Source organism: Pelophylax lessonae (assembly GCF_965119305.1).
Source record: "Pelophylax lessonae genome assembly, chromosome: 10".
Lineage (NCBI taxonomy): Eukaryota > Metazoa > Chordata > Amphibia > Anura > Ranidae > Pelophylax > Pelophylax lessonae.
The window spans coordinates 205,034,024-205,046,622 of NC_138777.1; the positions used below are offsets into that span (position 1 = coordinate 205,034,024).

At 46.7% G+C, this 12,599-nt stretch overlaps 1 protein-coding gene across 2 annotated transcripts in view; it reads right to left on the reverse strand.

The window, feature by feature from the left end:
* LOC309565299 (solute carrier family 66 member 2-like) overlaps positions 1-6,864 on the reverse strand; it is a 56,729-nt gene extending 49,865 nt beyond the window's left edge. The window contains exon 1 of one of the 2 annotated variants that reach the window (XM_082270201.1): positions 6,688-6,864. The gene's annotated coding sequence lies outside the window, so the exon portion shown is untranslated. Of the gene's footprint in view, positions 1-85; positions 218-6,687 lie in introns of those variants that run through there. The other variant, XM_082270202.1, reaches the window with a different exon arrangement.
* Between the last annotated feature and the right edge of the window lie 5,735 nt (positions 6,865-12,599).

Sequence of the window (12,599 nt, forward strand, 5' to 3'; positions counted from 1 at the left end):
TCTGTACCCCATGTGTACAGGATAGCAGTCCCCCCCCCCTATTTGTGTCAGTGATAGAGGAAAGAGAACACCTGGTTTTACTCACCGTCGGTGCTCCAGCACGGTCCGGTCTGGGGATGGAATTGGTGTAGTAGGACAAGGAGGAGGAGACGAGGTTAAGCTGAATATGTAAACAGCTGGAAGCAACTTCCTGCTAAGGATGGAATTACCGGCTACTGTAACAACTACAGCTGGAACGTGCACTGAGACTGTCATTGCACAGTGTGCATGTCAAGGTTCTCATTATGCAGGTCATTATATATCTAGTAGTAGTTGGTCACATTCAGTTGGACTTGTTCTATGATGATGAAGACATTTTGAAGCTCCTCTAAGTCACTTCTTTAGTTCACTATGTCAATATAAAGGATACACTGACACCGTGACACTATAGAGCGCGCATTGACACGGTGTCACCACAGAGCATGCATTGGCACTGTAGAAGAAGGTGAGATTTGTGTCACTTCCAGGTATAAAACCACTTCTTTATTGAAACTTCATAAAAGCAGCATCATGACACACACGATATGTGCTTGATCAGAAAACGCGTTTCACATTCCTGTCCTTAATCATTGCTATTACATACATTGGCACTGTGTCAGCATCATATAGCATGCACAGACACTGCGTCACTGTGGAGCATTCACTGAAATCGTGTCACCATGGTGAAAAGGGGAGTCATGGTTTTAAATGATATTCTCTGCTCTGTGCCCCCCCCCCCACTTGTCATTTGTGTGAGCTCTGTGCCCCCCCCCCAAGTGATATGTGTGCCATTTGCCCCTCCCCCCCTGTGTGATATGTGTGCTCTGTGCCCCCTGTGTGATATGTGTGTGCTCTACCCCCCCCCCCCCCAGTGTTATATGTGTATGTTCTGTGTCCCCAGGTGTGATATATGTGTTCTCCCCCCCCCCCCATGTGATATATGTATGTTCCGTGTCCCCCCTATATGCTATGTGTGCTCTGTGCCCCCCATGCGATATGTGTGCTCTGTGCCCCCCTGTTTGATATATGTGCTCTGCCCCCAAACCCCCCCCCCCCATTTGATTAATGTGCGTTCTGTGTCCCCCATGTGTGATATGCGTGTGCTCTGTGTCCCCCTGCGTGTGCCCTGTACCCCCTATGGGATATGTATGTGCACTGTTTACAACCCCCGTGTGTTATATGTGTACCCCGTGCCCATGGCAGCTGACCCTTTTGCCCCCTTATAAATCCAGCACTGTGTGTGATGATTCCATCCAGGAGCTTCATGTGTTCTCCTCTTACCTGTACAGTACACACAGCTATACAGAGTGCAGCGCTGCCATCTAGTGTTCATTATACAAAGTGACAGTTTGGGGGGAGGTTCATGTAGAATTTGTACACAATTTTAGTAAGTAGACCTGTCATTCGATATGGACATGTATGCCACATTTACTTCACATAGAAATCACAGTACTGCCACTGAAAACGCCTCCTGCTGTATCTTTCATAACAAAAACATAGAAAGAAAACCACAGGGATGGTGGGAATTCCTCATAAAGAGCACAGCAGGTGTACAGACCCAGGAACTAAGCTTCACTCTCCTAGATTTTTCAGATCAAATATATTTTTGATAAAGGGCTACATGCATGGTGACGGTGATGTTCCTTAGTCTGGCTCTCTCGTAGGGTTTATGCTGTGCGCAATTCGGTTTACATCATTCATTATGTTCTTGTTTGTTTTTTGTTTTTTTGTTTTGTATAGTTATATTCAATTATTTTGTAAATATGTTTTATTTATTTATTATAGTTTTATTGTATATAAGTTTTTGTTTGTAAGATTTTTCAATAAACAAAATTAACCCCTCATAATGGGTACAGCAGGTGTACAGACCAGGGAACACAGCACAGGTTGATGTGGGGACCTCTCATAATGGGCACAGCAGGTGTACAGACCCAGGAACTCAGTGCAGGGATGGTGGGAACCCCTCATAATGGGCACAGCAGGTGTACAGACCCAGGAACTCAGTGCAGGGATGGTGGGAACCCCTCATAATGGGCACAGCAGGTGTACAGACCCTGGAACTCAGTGCAGGGATGGTGGGAACCCCTCAAAATGGGCACAGAAGGTGTACAGACCCAGGAACTCAACACGAGAATGGTGGGAACCTCTCATAATGGGCACAGCAGGTGTGCAGACCTAGGAACTCAGTACAGGGATTGTGGGAACCCCTCATAATGGGCACAGAAGGTTTACAGACTCAATGTGGTTCCAAAAACAGAATATATAACATATCCTAAAGAATGCTTTCCTCACCACAGCTCATTTCCTGCCCGGGATCCCACAGGGTGCCATCCTTTACTAGATGCAAACCTGTCAGCCACTTTTAGCTTTTAAAAGTAAAAAGTAATGCCTTGGAACCACTAAATGGTGCTATTACATTAATTAGTAAAATACCTTCCTCTGTGGGCCCCTCTGAAACTAGCAGCACCCCATTTTGACCCCTAGATGGTGCTAAAGCTCATAGGAAATAAGTCCCTGTTTATCATAGTACACAGTGACCACATTTATGACCCCACCGCACAGACCAGTCTGACATGGAGGTCTCTCATTTTTTTCTGGCACAGAACGTTCCATTGCCGACATCCCATAAATAAGGAATCTTTACCACGTCATGTGTGGCTTGCATTAGCTGCCAAAAAACGATACAATATACCAGTCCAGAGTACATTTTTTTATATATTGCTTGATATTATTTTTGTATGGGGGGGAGGGTGGGCTTCTGTCAGGGAGCCCAGGGCAGTTGACCCTTTTGCCCCCTTATAAATCCAGCACTGAGTGTGATGATTCCATCCAGGAGCTTCATGTGTTCTCCTCTTACCTGTACAGTACACACAGCTATACAGAGTGCAGCACTGCCATCTAGTGTTCATTATACAAAGCAACAGTTTGGGGGGAGTTCATATAGAAATGGTACTCAGTGTTAGTATATAGACCTGTCATTCGATATGGACATGTATGCAGACTTGTATAAAGTACTCGAAATTTCTACTTGAGTAAAAGTACAAGTGCTCGATCAAAAAATTACTTGAGTAGAAGTGGAAGTGCTCGCAGAAAAAGTTACTTAAGTAGAAGTACTAAAGTATTCAACATTTTTTTTACTTAAGTATTGCAAGTAGTTTTTTCAAAAAATTTGCTACTTAAGTACTAAAAGTAAAAAGTACCAGTAGTTTTGAAAAAAAATTTCTACTCAAGTACTGAAAGTAGAAGTACAAGTACTGTGTTATGTAGTTATTAAAGAAAGAAGTCAAAAGTATGAACATCATATTGTTTTTATTATTTCAAATGATTTATTCAAATGATTAACCTGTGTTTGTTAGTAGTTTCTTGATGCACTTTAAGCGCTGTAGCACCATTTATTTGTTTGTTTCATATTTTCTTTTTATTGGAAAGATTTGGTATAGCAGCTTTTATTATACACAGCCTTTATTTTCGTATGCGCTGATTTACAAATGACATTATACACATTTTTTTGAGCTTTATGCAACCTGCCATCTACTGTTCTGGCAGTGGTAATTTTTTTAAAAGTAACGAGTAACTATGCAGCACAAAAAAAAAATACTTGAGTAGAAGTATCAAAATCATCGAAAAAATGTAGTGAAGTAAAAGTAGAAGTAGGAGAAAAAAATTCTACTCTAGGAAAGTACAGATACCGCATTTCGGTACTTAAGTACAGTACTTAAGTAGTTCTACTTCGTTACTATACATCTCTGCATGTATGCCAGCCCCATAGATGTGCGCAGCGTATTGCATTAGGGTGTGCACTCAAAAGCTCAAACACACATTCCTTTATCTGCAGCCTCAAATTCATTGGACAGTGAATGAATGGGAAATGCTCTGTGCTTAGTGGCTTCCTGTTCATTCACAAACACGGTGTACTGTGCTTCAATTATGAATGAACACAGTGAGTGAGAGTGTTCACTGTGTTCATTTAGAAAAGGAAGGTGCTGGTAAATTACATATTTACTAGCCCCTTCCCCCACTCGCCATCCTGAAACATTCCCCACAGCAGCTGGGAAAAGGGAAGTAAGCAGCACTGTGGGGGTGGCCAGCACGGGGGAAGCCCAGACTGTAGGGGTAATTAGCACTGCATGTAGTGATTAGGGTGTGCCCAGGCACACCTGGCACACCCCCTGTTCACGCCTATGGCCAGCCCTCAAATGTTCCTGCTTTCATTTTGCAAGTGGAAAATAATGAAGGGCGAGTGTGGGGCTGCCTCGGGAGCCCTTCTCCCAGCGATTGACCCTGGGAAGAGAGAAGAGGAAGAGGAAAGTTAGCCATCACAAAGCGGGGATCGCCCTGCTGTAACAGCTTTCATTTGAATTGCCGGGTGCTCGCCGTCACACACAGCACCGCCTCCTGGCTCAGCTCCTTTGATAGACAGAACACCGGTCCAATGCCGGAACGTGTGACGTCTATCATAGGAACCAAACCAAGAAGCAGGACTATATGTGATGGTCGGCCCGGCAATTCAAATGAAAGCTGTTACAGCGGGGCTATCCCCACTATCCCCACTCTGTGATTATCCGCCCAGCTTTCTTCTTCCTCTCCCCTCTTTTCCCCTGCACTGGTCAGGCTGCAAAGAGGGGCACAGGTGAGGCTGCAAAGACGGGCACAGATGAGGTTGCAAAGATGGGCACAGGTGAGGCTGCAAAGATGGGCACAGGTGAGGTTGCATTGATGGGCACAGGTGAGGCTGCAAAGATGGGCATGTTAGGCTGCATTGATGGGCACAGGTGAGGCTGCATTGAGGGGCACACATTAGGCTGCATTGATGGGCACAGGGGAGGCTGCATTGATGGGCACTGGAGAGGGGGCATTGATGGACACAGGTGAGGCTGCACTGGTGGGCACAGGTGAGGCTGCATTGATGGGCAAAGGGGAGGCTACATTGGTGGGCACAGATGAGGCTGCATTGAAGGGCATTGATGGGCAATGATCAGGGTGCATTGATAGGCACTGGTGAGGCTGCATTCATGATGGGAACTGAGGAGGCTGCACTAAAGGGCACAGATGAGGTTGCATTGATGGGTACTGGGGAGGCTGCACTGAAGGGCACTGGTGATGCTGCATTCATGGAAACTGGTGAGGCTGTATTCAAGGGCACTGATCAGGCTGCACTGATGGGTACTGGTGAGGCTGCACTGATGGGCACTGGTGTGGTTTCACTGATGAGCACTAATGAGGCGGCCCTGATAAGCTTCACTGATGAAGCTGCACTGATTGGTACTGATAGGCTGCATTGATGGGTACTGATGAGGCTGCACAGATGAGCACTGATAAAGTTGTCATTAATATTTATTTTTGTGACTTCTGCATTCATGCAAAAACATTAAACAGTGTCATTTTATGAGATAATTTATGAGGGCGTGTTTAGGGGTGGAATCAGGAGCCGTGCAGGGTAGGGGTTGGGTGGGCCAACTGGTGGCGAGTAAACCTTAAGGCCTGGCTATTAGATGCATGCTAAATTTACTTCTCATAGAAATCACAGTAGTGCCACTGACAACACCTCCTGCTGTATCTTCAATAACAAAAAAATAGAAAGAAATTCATAGGGATGGTGGGAAACCCCTCATAATGGGCACAGTAGGTGTACAGACACAGGAACTCAGCACAGGGATGGTGGAAACCCCTCATAATGGGCACAGCAGGTGTAAAGACCAGGGAACTCAGCACAGGGATGGTGTGAACTCCTCATAATGGGCACAGCAGGTGTACAGATCCTGGAACTCAGCACAGGTAATGTGGGAACCCCTCATAATGGGTACAGCAGGTGGATAGACCCAGGAACTCAGTGCAAGGATGATGAGAACCCCTCATAATGGGCACAGCAGGTGTACAGACCTGGGAACTCGGCACAGTGATGGTGGGAACCCCTCATAAGGGGTACAGCAGGTATACAGACCAGGGAATTCAGCACAGGGATGGTGGAACCCCTCGTAATGGGCACAGCAGGTGTACAGACCTGGGAACTCAGCACAGGGAGGGTGGGAACCTCTCATAATGGGCACAACAGGTGTACAGACCCAGGAACTCAGTACAGAGGTGGTGGGAACTCCTCAAAATGGGCACAGCAGGTGTACAGATCCGGGAACTATGTGTAGGGATGGTGGAAACCCCTCATAATGGGCACAGCAGGTCTACAGACCCAGAAACTCAGTACAGGGGTGGTGGGAATTCCTTATAATGGGCACAGCAGGGGTACAGCCCGGGGAATATTAGCACAGGTGTGGTGGGAACCCTCATAATGGGCACAGCAGGTGTACAGACCCGGAAACTCCACAAGATTCCAAAAACAAAATATTTAATTTCTCCTAAAGAATATTTTCCTCAACACAGCTCACTTCCTGCCCGGAATCCCACACAGTGGCGGCCTGTACTGTCCCTAAACTTAAAAAGAACCTGTCAGCCATTTTTAGCTTTTAGTAAAAGTTATGCCTTGGAACCACTAGATGGTGCTGTTACCTTCATTAGCCAAAAACCTTCCTCTGTGTGCGCCTCTGAAACTAGCAGTACCCCCATTTTGGCCCCTAGATGGTGGTAAAGTTTATAGGAAACAAGTCCCTGTTTATCATAGTACACAGTGACCCTCCGTTTATCACCCCCCCCCCCCCCCCCCACACCCAGACCAACCTGACATGGAGATCTCTCATTGTTCTGGCACAGAACTTTCCATTGCCGACACCCCGTACATAAGGAATATTTCCCATCGGAGTGACACCACTGATCGCTGAATAGCCATGGAGTTCTCTCACGGAGGAGGTGTTATGTCAGCTACAGACGCACGATAATCCTCCAATGACTTTGGATAAATATAGTTTTAGAGAGTGATTGGGACAGGTGATAAGATGGAGGGCGAGGGGTCGCCTTGCTGGCAAGAAATTCTCCGCAGATCGTTGCTGATATCAGATCTCACCTGTGTACACGGACTGGTGAGCTAATCATATACAGCAATGGAAATGATCCCTCCCCCGACATTCTACATATAGCCCATCACTCACAACCAGAAAGAAAGTAGTGATCGACGATATCGTATTTTTTAATGCCGATACCGATACAGATATTTTGGTCATCGGATATTGGTATCGGCCAATATCTGCCGATATTTTGGACATTTAAAAAAAATGTATTTTTTTCTAAAGGTACTCCTTGTGGAGGGATCTGGGGTTCTAAAAGACCCCAAACCCCTCCTCAGGACCGAAAAGCATTCAAAACGCCAAGTTTGGCTGTTTTGAATGCTGTCAGTTTTTTTAATTTGGCGCTGAGTACGTGGAAGTGATGTCATTACATCACTTCCAGGTTTTTAACGGGTCTTCAATTCGGCGGCAGCGGCGGTTGAGGTAGGATGCCCGGGTCTCCCGGTGGGACGGGAGACCCGGGTGAGCCGCGGAAGGCGGTGGGACGTCCTCTCCCGCTCCTTGTAATGACAGCCGAGCGGCTTCTCAGCCGCATCGGTTGTCATTACAAGTCAGCCGACCGTCGGCTATGGACGCCGGTACCGGGTTGATGACTCTAGCTGCAGGCATCACCATGGTACGTGCACTTTCCCGAAATATCAGCAATATCGGTCACCTCAGGGGCCGATTCCGATATATCGGGGAAAGTGCATATCAGCCCCCGATATATCGGTGTTGCAGATAATCGGTCGATCCCTAAAAGAAAGTATTACATTGTATGCAGTGTGAGAACCTCTAAATTAGGGATCGACCAATATCATTTTTTCATTGCCGATACCGATATTTTGGTCATCGCGTATCGGTATCGGCCGATATTTTCGTACATTTAAAACATTTTTTTTTTTTTACTTGACAGGTACTGTTGTGGAGGGATCTGGGTGTCTAAAAGACCCCAAGCCCCTCCTCTGCACTTAAAAGCATTCAAAACGCCAAGTTTGGCTGTTTTGAATGCTGTAATTTTTTGGAATTTGGCGCCGAGTACCCGGAAGTGACGTCATGACATCACTTCCGGGTTTTTACATGGAGACCCAATCAGAGCCGAATGCGGCTTTGATCTGGTCTTTGGCGGCCGTGCAGGCTGGTTGCCCAGGTCCCCCGGTGGGACGGGAGACCCGGGCGAGCCGCAGAAGAGGGGAGGGACATCCCTTCCCGCTCCTTGTAATGACAGCAGAGCGGCTTCTCAGCAGCATCAGTTGTCATTACAAGACAGCTGACCCTAGGCTATGGACGCCGGTACCGGGGTGATGCCTCTAGCTGCAGGGATCACTCCGGTACAGCACTTTCCCGAAATATCGGCAATATCGGTAACCTCCGGGGCCGATTCCGATATATCGGGGAAAGTGCATATCGGCCCTCGATCCCTACTCTAAGTAATCCTCTGATCGCTCCATGTATATGTGAAGTTGTATGTTCCGTGGACAGTCATTAGGAAATCCTATAGATAAGAATAGAAGCGTCACCCCCCCTATAACCCTCCAATATTATCTATTACTGGCTGATGAGGTTTAATCTGCTTATATTCTGCCTTCCCTGATTCCTTCCTTCCTCCCTCTTCATCAACATAATAATGATATTGTTTAATAAATCCTTTCCGTTTTCATTGCAGACCTTGTATTAGAATGTGTGATGTCATCACTGAGTCTCTGTGCTTCTCTATGCAATGCAGGCAGATCATGGCTGGTGGGAGGAGCCGGCAGGGTGCTGTACAGAGCTTCCTAAAAAACATCCCATCACCCTGCCTTCAGTCCTGATATAAGCAGTGGGCTGACTGTTGGGAGGAGTTATAAAAATATCTCAATGCCTTGATGGGTGGGTGTCAGTCTGGAGGAGTGGGTGTTCCTAGGCATTATGTATCTGCATGCAGATCATCCGAGGTAATGCCCACGTGTGATGCTTTGTCTCCATGATTGAGAGAACTGATAAGAGGGCTCTATCTGACTGCAGCTTCTAATGCACATTGTGAGAAGCTCACAGCGTGCAGTGAAATCAGAGTAAGTCATTTCAGAGCAGGATCCATTTATTTACCAATTCAGCCCTGGAAGGTTTTACTTCCTTACTGACCAGGCCATTTTTTTGCGATACGGCACTGCAGTACTTTAACTGACAATTGCGCAGTCGTGCGACGCTGTACCCAAATAAAATTGATGTCCTTTTTTTTCTCACAAATAGAGCTTTCTTTTAGTGGTATTTGATCATCTCTGCGGTTTTTTTTTTTTTGTGCTTTAAACAAATAAATGCGTCAGTTTTGAAAAAAATATATATATATTTTTTTTACTTTCTGCTATAAAACATCAAATAAAATTTTTTTTAAAAAAATCGAATTCCTTTATCAATTTAGGCCAATATGTATTCTGCTACATATTTTTAGTACAAAAAAAAATCCCAATAAACGTATATTGATTTGTTTGAGCAAACGTTATTGCGTCTACAAACGATGGGATATTTTTATGGCATTTTTATTTATTTACTTTATTTTTGTTATTTATTTTATTATATTTTATTATTTATTTATTTATTAGCCGGTTAACGACCGCCCGCCGCAGATGTACTGCGGCAGGCATCCGCTCACAGGCAAATCACTGTACATGTACGGTGCTCGCTCTCGGGAGTCTAGGGGGCGAGCGCGTGCCTCCGCCGGCACGCTCCCGCCCCCACCCCGGCTCGCCAGCGGGGAAGCCGATGCAGTGGGCAGGTGGCTCTGATTACCGCCTGACACCCACGATCGTTTCCCGCTGAGGGAGAAGAACGGTCGGCTGTTGTAAACACAGCTGACCGTTCTTCTCCCTGGAATGATCATAGAGCTCTTGTGATCCTTCTATATAGGATCACATGTCTCTATGGTCATCTCAGAAGCCATGCCCCCCACAGTTAGAATCACTCCCCTAGGCTCACATTTTCACATTTAACCCCTTGATCACCCACAATGTTAACCCCTTCCCTGCCTGTGTCAATATTACAGTAACTAATTACTGATTACTGTAGTAATGTCACTGGTGCCCCCAAAAGTGTCCAAAATGTCAGTCAGGGATCCGATCTGTCTACCGCAATGTCGCAGTCCCGCATAAAAATTGCAGATTACCGCCATTACTAGTAAAAAAAAAAAAACAATAAAAATGACATAAATCTTTCCCGTAGTTTGTAGACGCGATAACTTTTGTGAAAACCAATCAAAATACGCTTATTGGGATTTTTTTTTTTACCAAAAATATGTAGCAGAAAACAAATTGGCCTAAAATGTTAAAAAAAAAATTAAAAAAATTTTTTTGAGAACGTTATATAGCAAAATGTGAAAAATATTGTTTTGTTTTCAAAATTGTCGCTCTTTTTTGTTTATAGTGCAAAAAATAAAAATTGCAAAGGTGATCAAATACCACCAAAAGAAAGCTCTATTTGTGGGAAAAAAGGACATCAATTTTATTTAGGTACAGCGTCGCACGACCGCGCAATTGTCCATTAAAGTAACGCAGTGCCGAATAGCAAAATAGGGCTTGGTCAGGAAGGGTCTTTTAGTGGTTAATATTTCATTTTTTTTTTTTTTTTACTTGTTCTTACTATTAATGGCCGTGCAGTGTGCAGTGAAATAATTTCAGTCCAGGAGAAGAGCCGGTACAACCGCGCAAGACTGAAGAGAAGGCCGGAGGACAGATGAACAAGGAAAAAACGGACATGCTTGGGGGTTTTCTCTTTTCAGCTCTTTAAATACCGATCACTCATATATCACATGATTAGTCATTATACTGTACTGTATATATCACATGATTAATCATTATATTGTATATCACATGATCAGTCATTGTATTGTATATATCACATGATCAGATGTTGGTAATGCACATATAAGTCATGAGTTATATAATCAAACCACACAATATAATAATATTTCCTCTGTGTACATTGTTAATAACATCATGTGTGATCAACTTCACCTAATACTGGAGAGACAGTGCTGTAAGAGGGAGGGGCAGCTGTTGAGAGAGGGTGGGGTTAGTGTGGAGGGGAGGGCAAGGCCTGGAAGAGGGGGGGTGGCAAGTCCAGGGAGAGGGCAGAGCGAGGGCCGGGGGGGGGGGGGTATAATACAGAGAGTGGGAGCTGCAGGGGCAGTGCTGAGACAGGTAAGAACAGGGGCTGAGAGTGGGAGAGGCAGGGCTAAGAGAAGGAGGGGTTAGTGCTAATTTGGAAGGGGCAGGTGCTGGGAAACGGGAGGGGAAGAAGCTGAGAGAGGGATGGGCAATTGCTTAGAGAGGGAGGGGTAGGGGGCAGTAATAAAAGAGGGAGCTGCAGGGGCTGTGAGAGGAAGGGGCATTGCTGAAAGAGGGAGGGGTTAGTGCTGAGAGAGGGAGGAATTTGTGCTGAGAAAGGGAGGGATTGGTGCTGAGAGAGGGAGGGGCAGGGACTGGAAGAGGATGGGCAGTGCTGAGAGAGGGAGGGATTGGTGCTGAGAGAGGGAGGGGTTAGGGCTGAGAGAGGGAGGGGTTAGTGCTGAGAGAGGGAGGGATTGGTGCTGGGAGAGGGCGGGGTTAGGGCTGAGAGAGGGAGGGATTGGTGCTGGGAGAGGGAGGGGTTAGTGCTGATAGAGGGAGGGATTGGTGCTGGGAGAGGGCGGGGCAGGGACTGGAAGAGGATGTGCAGTGCTGAGAGGGAGGGATTGGTGCTGAGAGAGGGAGGGGCAGGGACTGGAATAGGATGGGCAGTGCTGAGAGAGGGAGGGATTGGTGCTGAGAGAGGGAGGGGTTAGGGCTGAGAGAGGGAGGGATTGGTGCTGAGAGAGGGAGGGGCAGGGACTGGAATAGGATGGGCAGTGCTGAGAGAGGGAGGGATTGGTGCTGAGAGAGGGAGGGGTTAGGGCTGAGAGAGGGAGGGGTTAGTGCTGAGAGAGGGAGGGATTGGTGCTGGGAGAGGGCGGGGTTAGGGCTGAGAGAGGGAGGGATTGGTGCTGGGAGAGGGAGGGGTTAGTGCTGATAGAGGGAGGGATTGGTGCTGGGAGAGGGCGGGGCAGGGACTGGAAGAGGATATGCAGTGCTGAGAGGGAGGGATTGGTGCTGAGAGAGGGAGGGGCAGGGACTGGAATAGGATGGGCAGTGCTGAGAGAGGGAGGGATTGGTGCTGAGAGAGGGAGGGGTTAGGGCTGAGAGAGGGAGGGATTGGTGCTGAGAGAGGGAGGGGCAGGGACTGGAATAGGATGGGCAGTGCTGAGAGAGGGAGGGATTGGTGCTGAGAGAGGGAGGGGTTAGGGCTGAGAGAGGGAGGGATTGGTGCTGAGAGAGGGAGGGGCAGGGACTGGAATAGGATGGGCAGTGCTGAGAGAGGGAGGGGTTAGTGCTGAGATTACACAAGACACCATAAACTAATTGGCAATCATCCAAAATGAATATTACACTAACACATACATATGGTCGTTCCTCTCTATGTTGTCCCGGCGCCTGCCCCGGAAGGAATATGTCTGGCGCATTTGGTGATTGGAGAATGCCTTTGGCGAAACGCATCGGCTTCCGAGGACCTACATATTCTGCTATCAGGGACATCTCTGTATTTTGGATATATAATATTCCAACCGGAATTTAAGTTTTATGTCAAGTTATGTTTTGTGAA